The 16,503-nt window shown below is 45.1% G+C and overlaps 1 protein-coding gene across 1 annotated transcript in view; it reads left to right on the top strand.

Moving 5' to 3' along the window:
- Window positions 1-16,503, top strand: part of LOC126292317 (dihydropyrimidinase) — a 94,337-nt gene that overhangs the window by 64,039 nt on the left and 13,795 nt on the right. The window lies entirely within an intron of this gene.

Raw genomic sequence — 16,503 nt, 5'->3', positions numbered from 1 at the left:
GTAACAACTCAGTGGATAATGGAGGCATTAAGTGAGTCAATTGAAACTACAAGTTTACTGTTATCACCCACAATTTCTTTTATTTGTATTACATGATTCAGAGATTTAAACCTTTATCAATAGGTGGATTTATATGAATGAGTGGTACATGTGTCCGTTGTGTGTAAGACTTTGTGGTAGGCTTTGGCACTGTCTAGTTGCAGAAGCCAAAAAATAAAGCATATTTTTAAACTGAGACCTTCTTTTGCTTTCAGTCGATTCTTTTTTCGAAGTACACACACACGCTGTGTGGCCACCATGTGCTCTCTGACTAGGCTCTGCAACTCATCTGTGGTGTGAGGGGATTGTGTCAAGTGGAGGGAAGAGGTTGGGAAAAGTGACTAACAGCTGGGATGGAGAGCCAGCATGTACAACAGAAGTGCTGCATGAGCACCACACTGGGTGGTCTAGTGTCATGTAGTGATGTGAAAGTGTGGTTTGGAAAGGATAGACAGAACAAAGGCAGGGGAGACTATGGGCAAGAGGGTTGGGTTGCAGGATGGTTGAAGTCAGGCCCTTGGGACTGGGTGGTGGTGAAAGTGGGGTGGGGTGTACCAGAGATTTCGGTCAGGAGGATTACAGGAAAGAATGATGCGTTGCAAGGCCAATTCCACATATGTAGGTCAAAAAAGGTGGTATTGGGAGGAAGGATCCAGATGGCTAGGATTGTGAAGCAGCCATTGAAATTGAGCATATTGCGCTGAGCAGTGTGTTACACCAGTGGGTGGTCATCTGCACCCTTTGCCACTGTTCAGCAATGGCTGTTAATTCAGATCACAGGTGGCTGGTGGTCATGCCCACATTAAGTGCACTGCAGAAGTTGCAACACAGCTGAAATATGACATGAATGTCTCCACAGGCAGCCCTTCTCTGATAGCATAGAATATGATGAGTCAGTACCAGGACAACAGAGGAAGGATTAGAGTCGGGCTGTCTGACACGTATTGCACAGGGCACTTCCACAGTGGTATTAACAATTTGGCAAGCATTTGGGAGTAAGTGTGGCTTAAGGATGGACACGATATTCGCGGACTGGGTGGGCAGCCGAATTCAACTTTGGGAGTAACTGGAATGACTGTGGATAGAATGTTCCTCGTTTCTGGGCAGAATGATAAATACTTGTAGCCCTGGTGAATAACAAGCATTGTGCAAATATGCAAATGTTGCAGTATCGATATTGGTTACTGAAGCAGATGTTCCTTTGCAATGGCTCTTGGGAGTGGTCAGATGATGTACTGATATAGTTCAGGATATCGATCTGCAGATTAGGTTTGGGGGTTGGTGCCTGTCTCAGAAGGCTTTCATAAGATCCTCAGCTTACTGAGCAAGGGATTTATCGACACTGCAAATGCGCCATCCATGGTTGGCCAAATTATTTGGGAGTGGTTCTGTTGGTGCAGTATTTGAAGTGACAAGAAATCTCTTCCTGAATTTGCTTACTAAGACCTTTACAGACAGGCACTACCCCCAAAATTTGTCTGCAGACTTATTTCCCACACCGTATCCTCAACACCTATAATTCTCGGACTGTCCTGAGAACCAGTTACAAAGGAGAACCCTCCTCATCCCCTGTGTCATCATCTACTGGAACAACTGGACCATGTACTTTGCCAGGACTTCAACTATTTATCTTTGTGACCATTTATCACTTCCAAATTTCTTGGAGAAAGAACAGCTGAACTTAATCTATAAACTTTCTCTCTCTATCTCCCTCTCTCTCTCTCTCTCTCTCTCTCTCTCTCTCTCTCTGTCTGTCTCCTCCCCCTTCCTCCTTTCTCTGTAAATCACCTCATCCCCTATCTCTCTGTCCACCTCCTCCTCCTTTCCCTCCCTCTGTACATCTACATGATTACTGTGCAATTCCCATTTAAGTGCTTGGTAGAGGGTTCATCGAACCACAATCATACTATCTCTCTACCATTCCACTCCCGAACAGCGCGCGGGAAAAACAAACACCTAAACCTTTCTGTTCGAGCTCTGATTTAACTTATTTTATTTTGATGATCATTCCTACCTATGTAGGTTGGGCTCAACAAAATATTTCGCATTCGGAACGGAAAGTTGGTGACTGAAATTTCGTAAATAGATTTCGCCGCGACGATAAATGTTTTTGCTTTAATGACTTCCATCCCAACTCTCTCCCCTATTACGTGATAATATCAAACGAGCTGCCCTTTTTTGCACCCTTTCGATGTCCTCCGTCAATCCCACCTGGTAAGGATCCCACACCGCGCAGCAATATTCTAACAGAAGACAAACGAGTGTAGTGTAAGCTGTCACTTTAGTGGACTTGTTGCATCTTCTAAGTGTCCTGCCAATGAAACGCAACCTTTGGCTCGCCTTCCCCACAATATTTTCTATGTGGTCTTTCCAACTGAAGTTCTTCGTAATTTTCACACCCAGGTACTTAGTTGTATTGACAGCCTTGAGAATTGTACTATTTATCGTGTAATCGAATTCCAACGGATTTCTTTTGGAACTCTTGTGGATCACCTCACACTTTTCGTTATTTAGCGTCAACTGCCACCTGCCATACCATACAACAATCTTTTCTAAATCGCTTTGCAACTGATACTGGTTTTCGGATGACCTTACTAGACGGTAAATTACAGCATCATCTGCGAACAACCTATGAGAACTGCTCAGATTGTCACCCAGGTCATTTATATAGATCAGGAACAGCAGAAGTCACAGGACGCTTCCCTGGGGATAACCTGATATCACTTCAGTTTTACTCGATGATTTGCCGTCTATTACTACGAACTACGACGTTCCTGACAGGAAATCACGAACCCAGTCGCACAACTGAGACGATACCCCATAGGCCCGCAGCTTGATTAGAAGTTGCTTGTGAGGAACGGTGTCAAAAGCTTTCCGGAAATCTAGAAATACGGAATCAACTTGAGATCCCCTGTCGATAGCGGCCATTACTTCGTGCGAATAAAGAGCTAGCTGCGTTGCACAGGAACTGAAATCATGCTGATTACGTATCAATAGATCGTTCCCTTCGAGGTGATTAATAATGTTTCAGTACAGTATATGCTCCAAAACTCTACTGCAAACATACGTCCTCTTAGAAAACTTATAAATGACTGTGCTTAAACTGACACACAATATTATTAGCGTAACGCAATCAGTTTCAATAATCCCTACAAAAGAATGGCCTTGACTATCAATAACCTATACCTTTAATGAATCACTTACCTCACAAAAATCTTCGTTACACGAACTACTGCAATACAGCAAGCGCCAATACTGCCAGCTAAATAAAGGAATCTAACTACTGAAGGCACTAACTACTGATAGGCATAGTTAGCAAATGAAAGATTTTGGTAAAGAACAATGTATTTCCCTTAATAGTGTTCAAAAGTCGTAATACACTCCTGGAAATTGAAATAAGAACACCGTGAATTCATTGTCCCAGGAAGGGGAAACTTTATTAACACATTCCTGGGGTCAGATACATCACATGATCACACTGACAGAACCACAGGCACATAGACACAGGCAACAGAGCATGCACAATGTCGGTACTAGTACAGTGTATATCCACCTTTCGCAGCAATGCAGGCTGCTATTCTCCCATAGGAGACGATCGTAGAGATGCTGGATGTAGTCCTGTGGAACGGCTTGCCGTGCCACTTCCACCTGGCGTCTCAGTTGGACCAGCGTTCGTGCTGGCCGTGCAGACCGCGTGAGACGACGCTTCATCCAGTCCCAAACATGCTCAATGGGGGACAGATCCGGAGATCTTGCTGGCCAGGGTAGTTGACTTACACCTTCTAGAGCACGTTGGGTGGCACGGGATACATGCGACGTGCATTGTCCTGTTGAAACAGCAAGTTCCCTTGCCGGTCTAGGAATGGTAGAACGATGGGTTCGATGACGGTTTGGATGTACCGTGCACTATTCAGTGTCCCCTCGACGATCACCAGAGGTGTACGGCCAGTGTAGGAGATCGCTCCCCACACCATGATGCCGGGTGTTGGTCCTGTGTGCCTCGGTCGCATGCAGTCCTGATTGTGGCGCTCACCTGCACGGCGCCAAACACGCATATGACTATCATTGGCACCAAGGCAGAAGCGACTCTCATCGCTGAAGACGACACGTCTCCATTCGTCCCTCCATTCACGCCTGTCGCGACACCACTGGAGGCGGCCTGCACGATGTTGGGGCGTGAGCGCAAGACGGCCTAACGGTGTGCGGGACCGTAGCCCAGCTTCATGGAGACGGTTGCGAATGGTCCTCGCCGATACCCCAGGAGCAACAGTGTCCCTAATTTGCTGGGAAGTCGCGGTACGGTCCCCTACGGCACTGCGTAGGATCCTACGGTCTTGGCGTGCATCCGTGCGTCGCTGCGGTCCGATCCCAGGTCGACGGGCACGTGCACCTTCCGCCGACCACTGGCGACAACATCGATGTACTGTGGAGACCTCACGCGCCACGTGTTGAGCAATTCGGCGGTACGTCCACCCGGCCTCCCGCATGCCCACTATACGCCCTCGCTCAAAGTCCGTCAACTGTACATACGGTTCACGTCCACGCTGTCGCGGCATGCTACCAGTGTTAAAGACTGCGATGGAGCTCCGTATGCCACGGCAAACTGGCTGACACTGACGGCGGCGGTGCACAAATGCTGTGGCAGTACGGGTTTCGAGGAGCTGTTCCCCTGGAAGACGAAGGATTCGTGCTCTCCCACGATTCAACAGATCATGCAAGGCTCTGCCACGGCTACAACGTCCAGTGCCGACGGTAACGTACCCATTTCAGTCGTAGGTGCCGATGTCGTGGTATTAACTCTGGCACATGCACGAGCTGTCGGTTGTGGAGGCCCATCGTTAGGAGTTTCCGGTGCCCCGTGTGTTCGAGCACACTTGTGCTCTGCCCAGAATTAAAGTCTGATCTAGTGGCACCAGAGTTCGCCGCCTGTCCTGTTTTACCAGCCTCCCCAAACTACAATGTCCGACATCTGTGATGAGGGCTGGCCGCCCAACCCCACGACGTCTGGACGTGGTTTCACCTCGGTTTCGCCACGGCACTCCTCGTCTACTCGATAAGTCGTGCAGTTTCTGAAGCGCTCGCCCCCTCTGGACCGTCACATTCTGTCCTCGGTGAAACTAGACAGATCGCGCGCCTTCCCCATTCTACATACGGATACCAAGGTCAGGGATGCTACATGCAGTCACCTCGCCAGGAGGTGCTGCTATCGTCTGGACGGCTTTATGTCGATGGTCATAATGTTCTGGCTGATCAGTGACTCTCGTGACAAGTCAGTGTAGTCTGTATCAAAGCATAACAGAGGTGGTTGTTGTTGTTGTGGTCTTCAGTCCTGAGACTCGTTTGATGCAGCTCTCCATGCTACTCCATCCTTCATCTCCCAGTACTTACTGCAAACGTACACCCTTCTGAATCTGCTTAGTGTGCCGGCCGAAGTGGCCGTGCGGTTCTAGGCGCTGCAGTCTGGAACCGCGAGACCGCTACGGTCGCAGGTTCGAATCCTGCTTCGCACATGGATGTGTGTGATCTCCTTAGGTTAATTAGGTTTAACTAGTTCTGAGTTCTAGGGGACTAATGACCTCAGAAGTTGAGTCCCATAGTGCTCAGAGCCATTTGAATCTGGTTAGTGTATTCATCTCTTGGTCTCCCTGTACGATTTTTACCCTCCACGCTGCCCTCCAATGCTAAATTTGTGATCCCCTGATGCCTCAGATCATATCCTACCAACTGGTCCATTCTAGTCGTGCCACAAACTTATCTTCTCCCCAATTCTAATCAATACCTCCTCATTAGTTATGTGATCTACCCATCTAATCTTCGGCATTCTTCTGTAGCACCACATTTCGAAAGCTTCTATTCTCTTCTTGTCCAAACTATTTATCATCCATGTTTCACTTCCATACATGGCTGCACCCCATACAAATACTTTCAGAAACGACATCCTGGCACTTAAATCTATACTCGATGTTAGCAAATTTCCCTTCTTCAGAAACGCTTTCCTAGCCATTGCCAGTCTACATTTTATATCCTCTCTACTTCGACCATCATCAGTTATTTATCTCCCCAAATAGCAAAACTCCTTTACTACTTTGAGCGTCTCATTTCCTAATCTAATTCCCTCAGCATCACCCGACTTAATTCCACTACATTCCATTATCCTCATTTTGCTTTTGTTGATTTTCATCTTATATCCTCCTTTCAAGACACTGTCCATTCCGTTCAACTGCTCTTTCAAGGTCTTTGCTGTCTGTGACAGAATTATAATGTCATCGGCGAACCTCAGAGTTTTTATTTCTTCTTCATGGACTACTTTAGCAGTCTTTAATAATGATTTATTTCCAAAAACAAGTTCATCCACTATTTCTTTTTTCAGGCCAAGAAACCAAACATCTATTTTGGTAGGCCTACCCTCAATATATATATATATAGTTAAAATTTTAAGTCATACACAAAACAATCTTACAAAAAAATTTTACCAAACGCTTACTGTATCGAACCTTGGACATACATATCCTAACTCTGAATACTATCTAACAAAACCAATTTGAAATCATTATATATCTTCTCTCATTTACGTGCTAAGGTTTGGTCTGGGGCAGCGAGCGCGACCTACCTCACAGCTGTCACATCACGTCTGCTTCCTCCGGGCCCCAACCTGCGACTCCTCGGTTTTTTACTGCACGTGCCCGGCTCCCTTAACCATCAAAGAACCTCCTACTCGAAGATATTATACTCGTTCAACCTATCGGTTGGCAACTACCGACTATTTTCTGGAGGTACCCTGATCAGAACTTAGCACATACCCTTCAAAGCATAACAGAGGTACTTAAGTAATTTAAATGAAAATTGTTGAAATAAATGTGATACTATCATAAATGCGTGCTGTGTAAAATTATAGCTCGAGCATAGCTTTTGTAGGGATCATGAAGTTATACTAAGAGCAATTTAAGTGAATTGGGTGTCTTGTGGGTCGAGCTGTGGTGCCAGCTCACCCCTGTAACCTACCAAGGTATCAGTGCTTCCATGCCACGACGCGTCGACGCTGTTATTCTTACCAAAGGTGGACATGCCGGCTATCAGGCTGGTGGTCATAACGTTCTGGCTCATCAGTGTACTGACAAATCTTTGTATACATGTAATGTCTTCCATAAAGATGACTTTATATGGACCCCAGACACTGAAACAATTGTCTAGAATAGAAATACATATCAAGATCCAACATCAATAAATTAGCGATTAAAACAGTGTCTTGAGTTATAATATTAAAACAGTTCTGGTTGACTGTCAAAATAGCAGAGTCCCAGAACTTGTCTCTTTCCAAGAAAGCAGCCATCCTCACGTGGTACTAGGAAGTAAGAGCTGACGTCAGTAAAAGGGGACGTAATCGGAAGACTAAGTTTAAGGGTAGAATTGTGGTGAAGTGCATTGCACCTCTTAAGGAAAAGTTGACTCCAGACTCAAGACTGTATTAGTCATTGGAATAACACTTCTCATCAGCGTTGAGATCTTGTGAGAGAGCGTAGCTTTTTTCTCAAATTCGGAAATAGTACGGAATAGTCCCATGTTGTTGTTGTGGTCTTCAGTCCTGAGACTGGTTTGATGCAGCTCTCCATGCTACTCTATCCTGTGCAAGCTTCTTCATCTCCCAGTACCTACTGCAACCTACATCCTTCTGAATCTGCTTAGTGTACTCATCTCTCGGTCTCCCTCTACGATTTTTACCCTCCACACTGCCCTCCAATGCTAAATTTGTGATCCCTTGATGCCTCAAAACATGTCCTACCAACCGATCCCTTCTTCTAGTCAAGTTGTGCCATAAACTTCTCTTCTCCCCAATCCTATTCAATACCTCCTCATTAGTTACGTGATCTATCCACCTTATCTTCAGTATTCTTCTGTAGCACCACATTTCGAAAGCTTCTATTCTCTTCTTGTCCAAACTAGTTATCGTCCATGTTTCACTTCCATACATGGCTACACTCCAAACAAATATTTTCAGAAATGACTTCCTGACACTTAAATCTATATTCGATGTTAACAAATTTCTCTTCTTCAGAAACGCTTTCCTTGCCATTGCCAGTCTACATTTTATATCCTCTCTACTTCGACCATCATCAGTTATTTTACTTCCTAAATAGCACAACTCCTTTACTACTTTAAGTGTCTCATTTCCTAATCTAATTCCCTCAGCATCACCCGATTTAATTGGACTACATTCCATTATCCTCGTTTTGCTTTTGTTGATGTTCATCTTATATCCTCCTTTCAAGACACTGTCCATTCCGTTCAACTGCTCTTCCAAGTCCTTTGCCGTCTCTGACAGAATTACAATGTCATCGGCGAACCTCAAAGTTTTTACTTCGTCTCCATGAATTTTAATACCTACTCCAAATTTTTCTTTTGTTTCCTTTACTGCTTGCTCAATATACAGATTGAATAACATCGGGGAGAGGCTACAACCCTGTCTCACTCCTTTCCCAACCACTGCTTCCCTTTCATGCCCCTCGATTCTTATGACTGCCATCTGGTTTCTGTACAAATTGTAAATAGCCTTTCGCTCCCTGTATTTTACCCCTGCCACCTTTAGAATTTGAAAAAGAGTATTCCAGTCAACATTGTCAAAAGCTTTCTCTAAGTCTACAAATGCTAGAAACGTAGGTTTGCCTTTTCTTAATCTTTCTTCTAAGATAAGTCGTAAGGTCAGTATTGCCTCACGTGTTCCAACATTTCGACGGAATCCAAACTGATCCTCCCCGAGGTCCGCATCTATCAGTTTTTCCATTCGTCTGTAAAGAATTCGCGTTAGTATTTTGCAGCTGTGACTTATTAAACTGATAGTTCGGTAATTTTCACATCTGTCAGCACCTGCTTTCTTTGGGATTGGAATTATTATATTCTTCTTGAAGTCTGAGGGTATTTGGCCTGTCTCATACATCTTGCTCACCAGCTGGTAGAGTTTTGTCATGACTGGCTCTCCCAAGGCCGTCAGTAGTTCTAATGGAATGTTGTCTACTCCGGGGGCCTTGTTCCGACTCAGGTCTTTCAGTGCTCTGTCAAACTCTTCACGCAATATCGTATCACCCATTTCGTCTTCATCTACATCCTCTTCCATTTCCATAATATTGTCCTCAAGTACATCACCCTTGTATAAACCTTCTATATACTCCTTCCACCTTTCTGCCTTCCCTTCTTTGCTTAGAACTGGGTTGCCATCTGAGCTCTTGATATTCATACACGTGGTTCTCTTCTCTCCAAAGGTCTCTTTAATTTTCCTGTAGGCAGTATCTATCTTACCCCTAGTGAGATAAGCCTCTACATCCTTACATTTGTCCTCTAGCCATCCCTGTTTAGCCATTTTGCACTTCTTCTCGATCTCATTTTTGAGACGTTTGTATTCCTTTTTGCCTGCTTCATTTACTGCATTTTTATATTTTCTCCTTTCATCAATTAAATTCAATATTTCTTCTGTTACCCAAGGATTTCTAGCAGCCCTCGTCTTTTTACCTACTTTATCCTCTGCTGCCTTCACTACTTCATCCCTCAGAGCTACCCATTCTTCTTCTACTGTATTTCTTTCGCCTATTCCTGTCAATTGTTCCCTTATGCTCTCCCTGAAACTCTGTACAACCTCTGGTTCTTTCAGTTTATCCAGGTCCCATCTCCTTAATTTCCCACATTTTTGCAGTTTCTTCAGTTTTAATCTACAGGTCATAACCAATAGATTGTGGTCAGAGTCCACATCTGCCCCTGGAAATGTCTTACAACTTAAAACCTGGTTCCTAAATCTCTGTCTTACCATTATATAATCTATCTGATACCTTTTAGTATCTCCAGGGTTCTTCCACGTATACAACCTTCTTTCATGATTCTTAAACCAAGTGTTACCTATGACTAAGTTGTGCTCTGTACAAAATTCTACTAGGCGGCTTCCTCTTTCATTTCTTAGCCCCAATCCATATTCACCTACTATGTTTCCTTCTCTCCCTTTTCCTACACTCGAATTCCAGTCACCCATGACTATTAAATTTTCGTCTCCCTTCACTATCTGAATAATTTCTTTTATTTCATCGTACATTTCTTCAATTTCTTCGTCATCTGCAGAGCTAGTTGGCATATAAACTTGTACTACTGTAGTAGGTGTGGGCTTCGTATCTATCTTGGCCACAATAATGCGTTCACTATGCTGTTTGTAGTAGCTTACCCGCATTCCTATTTTCCTATTCATTATTAAACCTACTCCTGCATTACCCCTATTTGATTTTGTGTTTATAACCCTGTAATCACCTGACCAGAAGTCTTGTTCCTCCTGCCACCGAACTTCACTAATTCCCACTATATCTAACTTTAACCTATCCATTTCCCTTTTTAAATTTTCTAACCTACCTGCCCGATTAAGGGATCTGACATTCCACGCTCCGATCCGTAGAACGCCAGTTTTCTTTCTGCTGATAACGACATCCTCCTGAGTAGTCCCCGCCCGGAGATCCGAATGGGGGACTATTTTACCTCCGGAATATTTTACCCAAGAGGATGCCATCATCATTTAATCATACAGTAAAGCTGCATGTCCTCGGGAAAAATTACGGCTGTAGTTTCCCCTTGCTTTCAGCCGTTCGCAGTATCAGCACAGCAACGCCGTTTTGGTTAATGTTGCAAGGCCAGATCAGTCAATCATCCAGACTGTTGCCCCTGCAACTACTGAAAAGGCTGCTGCCCCTCTTCAGGAACCACACGTTTGTCTGGCCTCTCAACAGATACCCCTCCGTTGTGGTTGCACCTACGGTACGGCCATCTGTATCGCTGAGGCACGCAAGCCTCCCCACCAACGGCAAGGTCCATGGTTCATGGGGGGGAATAGTCCCATATACCACTATTTTTGGTGTTAAGTAATCTTCATCAGTGCAGACCTCTACTTCTGTATGATTTCTTTTCACTAATTATGATTTGACTGTAGCCATGTATGCCGCCATGACATTGAGTACTGTTGTTCTTAATATATGCAGTATGTTGAGGATTGTGAAGCTAATAAACATTTTGACCTCATTTAGCCACACGTGTGTCTGGCACGTTCCACAGAAGAGAATTAATATACACTCCTGGAAATGGAAAAAAGAACACATTAACACCAGTGTGTCAGACCCACCATACTTGCTCCGGACACTGCGAGAGGGCTGTACAAGCAATGATCACACGCACGGCACAGCGGACACACCAGGAACAGCGGTGTTGGCCGTCGAATGGCGCTAGCTGCGCAGCATTTGTGCACCGCCGCCGTCAGTGTCAGCCAGTTTGCCGTGGCATACGGAGCTCCATCGCAGTCTTTAACACTGGTAGCATGCGACAGCGTGGACGTGAACCGTATGTGCAGTTGACGGACTTTGAGCGAGGGCGTATAATGGGCATGCGGGAGGCCGGGTGGACGTACCGCCGAATTGCTCAACACGTGGGGCGTGAGGTCTCCACAGTACATCCATGTTGGTCGGCGGAAGGTGCACGTGCCCGTCGTCCTGGGACCGGACCGCAGCGACGCACGGATGCACGCCAAGACCGTAGGATCCTACGCAGTGCCGTAGTGGACCGCACCGCCACTTCCCAGCAAATTAGGGACACTGTTGCTCCTGGGGTATCGGCGAGGACCATTCGCAACCGTCTCCATGAAGCTGGGCAACGGTCCCGCACACCGTTAGGCCGTCTTCCGCTCACGCCCCAACATCGTGCAGCCCGCCTCCAGTGGTGTCGCGACAGGCGTGAATGGAGGGAAGAATGGAGACGTGTCGTCTTCAGCGACGAGAGTCGCTTCTGCCTTGGTGCCAATGATGGTCGTATGCGTGTTTTTCGCCGTGCAGGTGAGCACCACAATCAGGACTGCATACGACCGAGGCACACAGGGCCGACACCCGGCATCATGGTGTGGGGAGCGATCTCCTACTCTGGCCGTACACCTCTGGTGATCGTCGAGGGGACACTGAATAGTGCACGGTACATCCAAACCGTCGTCGAAGCCATCGTTCTACCATTCCTAGACCGGCAAGGGAACTTGCTGTTCCAACAGGACAATCCCGTGCCACCCAACGTGCTCTAGAAGGTGTAAGTCAACTACCCTGGCCAGCAAGATCTCCGGATCTGTCCGCCATTGAGCATGTTTGGCACTGGATGAAGCGTCGTCTCACGCGGTCTGCACGTCCAGCACGAACGCTGGTCCAACTGAGGCGCCAGGTGGAAATGGCATGGCAAGCCGTTCCACAGGACTACATCCAGCATCTCTACGATCGTCTCCATGGGAGAATAGCAGCCTGCATTGCTGCGAAAGGTGGATATGCACTGTACTAGTGCCCACATTGTGCATGCTCTGTTGCCTGTGTCTATGTGCCTGTGGTTCTGTCAGTGTGATCATGTGGTGTATCTGACCCCAGGAATGTGTCAATAAAGTTTCCCCTTCCTGGGACAATGTATTCACGGTGTTCTTATTTCAATTTCCAGGAGTGTACTTCCTGTTGCGCTGCTGATCACTTAGCTCCATCATCACATATTTAGAGAAAACTGATCATTATCTTGTTTCATTAATATAATAACGCTATAGGCGATCGATTTCTTTTAATCACAGAACATGAAATTCATGCAATTTTGTCATATGACGACATGGTTGGAGACCGTGGTAGTTATTTGAAGACAAATGTTGATGGTGTTGACGCAGAAAAAAAAACTTTATAATTAATGATCCTTTCCAAACATAGGACATCTTCGAATGTTACGATATATCATAGCATCTTTGATACTCATATGTTTGTAAGCTCTTTGTTTGTATCTTAACATGTGGTGCGTGGTAGAAATCTACTCTGTGCCAAATATAAAGTGTTCAGTGAGAAATATTTACGTGTGCAACAATAAGAATGCAGTGGGAATGTATTCACATTTGTTGGACGAATGTTATGAAAACAAACACTCCAAACCGACATCTCACGTAAGTCACATCCAACGAAAATCTGTAACGCAATCATCTGTGTGTGGAGTGTTTATAATTATGTATTATTCATATTTTAGGACAATTAATCTGTAAAAAAACACACGACATGTTATAAGGAAAGCGTGTAAAACAGTCTAAAGATAAATCACAACGATTCGAAACCGGTAACGGTATCCTTTGAATAAAGGAACTGAAAGTAAATTTGTGGCTGGTTGCTGACCTAACATCATCAACATGAAATTCAATCTAAGACAAAAAGCGACACTTCGCGATGGAATTATCCGGAAATCGGTAGTTGTGATGTACACCTACAGTCAAAGAAATGATTACAATTTCAAAAAAATTGTACTGTTTATTTGAAGAAAAAGCTTCCACCACTGGACCTTATGTAAGCAGTTATTCGACTTGGTACTGATTGAGAGAGTTATTGTATGTTCTCCTGAGCGATTACATGCCATATTCTATCCAACTGGGGCGTTAGATCGTGAAAATCAGGAGCGGATTGGATGGCCCTCCCGTTAATGCTCTAGACGTTTTCAGTCGGTGAGAAACCTGGTTACCTCGCTGGCCGAGGTATGGTTTGGCCAGCATGAAAACAAGCGGCTGAAATTGTTGGCGTGTGTGGACGAGCACTATCTTGTGAAACATAAGCCCAAAACGCCTTGCCACGAAGAACAACAAACCAGGGTGCAGAATATCTCGACATACTGTTCTGCTGTAAAAGCGACGCGGATGACAGCCCAAGGGAGCCTGCTATGAAATTAAATGACACTCCAGGTCTTTGATTCTGGTTGGCAGGTCGCAGGGCGGGTGACAGTCAAGTTGGAAACTTCTCTCGTCGTCGGAGTCATCACTGAAGACAGGTCTACTCCGGTCGATGAGATTCCAGAGCGAAATCGTTTCTACAGACTGCAAAGACACTGGTGGGATACCAAACTGCTTGTAGCCCACAATACGGCCCGACAAGGAATGATGGTCCGGGGTGTCATTTCATTTCATAGGAGGGCACCTCTAGTTGTCATTTACATCCATACTCCACAAACCACCTGACGGTGTGTGGCGGAGGGTACCTTGAGCACCTCTATCGGTTCTCCCTTCTATTCCAGTCTTGTATTGTTCGTGGAAAGAAGGATTGTCCGTAGGCTTCTGTGTGGGCTCTAATCTCTCTGATTTTATCCTCATGGTCTCTTCGCGAGATATACGTAGGACGGAGCAATATACTGTTAGACTCGTCGGTGAAGGTATGTTCTCGAAACTTCAACAAAAGCCCGTGCCGAGCTACTGAGCGTCTCTCCTGCAGAGTCTACCACTGGAGTTTATCATCTCGGTAACGCTTTCGCGATTACTAAATGATCCTGTAACGAAGCGCGCTGCTCTCCGTTGGATCTTCTCTATCTCTTCTATCAACGCTATCTGGTACAGATCCCACATTGCTGAGCAGTATTCAAGCAGTGGGCGAACAATCGTACTGTAACCCACTTCCTTTGTTTTCGTATTGCATTTACTTAGGATTCTTCCAATGAATCTCAGTCTGGCATCTGCTTTACCGACCATCAACTTTATATGATCATTCCATTTTAAATCACTCCTAATGCATACTCCCAGATAATTTATGGATTTAGCTGCTTCCAGTTTCTGACCTGCTATATTGTAGCTAAATGATAAGTGATCTTTCTTTCCATGTATTCGCAGCGCATTAGACTTGTCTACATTGAGATTCAATTGCCATTCCGTGCACCATGTGTCAATTCGCTGCAGATTCTGATGCATTTCAGTACAATATTCCATTGTTACAACCTCTCGATACAGCACAGCATCATCCGCAAAAAGTCTCAGTGAACTTCCGATGTCATCCACAAGGTCATGCATGTATATTGTGAATAGCAACGTCCCTACGACACTCCCCTGCAGCACACCTGCAATCACTCTTACTTCGGAAGACTTCTCTCACTTGAGAATGACATGCTGCGTTCCTTTATCTAGGAACTCTTCAATCCAGTCACACAATTGGTCTGATAGTCCATATGCTATTACTTTGTTCATTAAACGACTGTGGGGAACTGTATCGAACGGCTTGCGGGAGTCAAGAAACACGGCATCTATCTGGCAACCCGTGTCCATGGACCTCTGAGTCTCCGCGACACCCTTATAGCACAGCTCCGTTTGTCCTTTATGGCAAGTCATCCGGGGCTCACATTTCACAAGGTAATGCCCGCCTGCACACGATGAGTGTTTCTACTGCCTGTGTTTCTGATTCCAAACCCACCCTTCGCCAGCAAGGCCGCCGGGTCCTTCCCCACTGAGAACGTTTGGAGCATTACTGGCAGCGCCCGCCAACCAGCTCTGCATTCGGACGATCTAACGCACCAGTTGGACAGAATTTGGCACTACAGCCTGTAATGTCCCCACAGAAAATACCCTCTACCACGCACCAATTAATCATTTTCAATCAATCCACATTGACTCACTTTGGAAAAGTTATCTGATCTGATTTTCTCGTAATATATGCTCGACGACGCCAAAGTATTTTCTAGTGCGTTTATTCTTTGAAATAACAGAGATGCGTATATGCATTCTCCATGGTTGTTAGAGTGGTAACTAGGACAGCTTCTGGAGTATCTGTTGGTGGTTTGACGTGTTTCTGAGAGATACATATTCTGCTTTCCTTCTCGCTATAGCGAACCAATTAACATTTATGCCGCTAGCGGTTTGTTTGAAGAGAGACTGTAAAAGGAAAATAATTAAGGCGTGGTATCACCGGAGATCTGGACATGTAATGGAGATGGATTTAATACACAATTTCCTCCGTAAATAAGGTTTGTGACTTTTTTGTTCTGGAGTGAATGAACGAATGAGTTTTTCCTGAATCATTTGATGATCACGTTGGGCCTGTAATTAGTGGGGAAGTTTCAGCTGTGTCGAAGAGAGCCTGCACTCACTGAGTCTGTGTTAAATCGCCCAAAAAGGTTTCGTACACATCTGGAATTCGCAATCTTTCGTAAAAGGAACAAATTGTCCAAAGGATTGATTCTCCCGACTGACTGCAGTGTTTAACAGTAATAATAAATGTAAAGATCTCTTACAGCAAGCCAGCCGCTGATTACCAAGACGAAGGACTCCACCAAAGATCCTATTTCGCTGATTTCACGTAATGAAATATTATATTAAAAACTGTACATAGATAAAGGAGAGAAAGAGAGAGAGCGAATGAAAATAGAGGTAATACTAATAATCCTCCATGAGTCTAATTTTTCGCCTGTCTTATCACGGATCAGCGAAGAACTCGGAGGGCCTTACTTTACTGTATAGATTTATGTGTGAAGGTGGAGGGATCTTAAAGGCAACAGATACACGTCTATACAGAGAAGACATTACACAGAGATAGCGGCTAGCTGCATTCATCATCTATTCTTAGATAAAGAGACGGAAACTTATTATCCGAACATTTAAATGTTAAAAGCCCTCAAAAGGAGATTCAAGAACTCTGTCAATTAATGCTAATC

Source organism: Schistocerca gregaria, chromosome 9, assembly GCF_023897955.1.
Source record: "Schistocerca gregaria isolate iqSchGreg1 chromosome 9, iqSchGreg1.2, whole genome shotgun sequence".
NCBI classification, from domain to species: domain Eukaryota; kingdom Metazoa; phylum Arthropoda; class Insecta; order Orthoptera; family Acrididae; genus Schistocerca; species Schistocerca gregaria.
The sequence above is the reverse complement of the archived record's forward strand: the minus strand, read 5'-3'. Positions and strand labels throughout refer to the sequence as shown.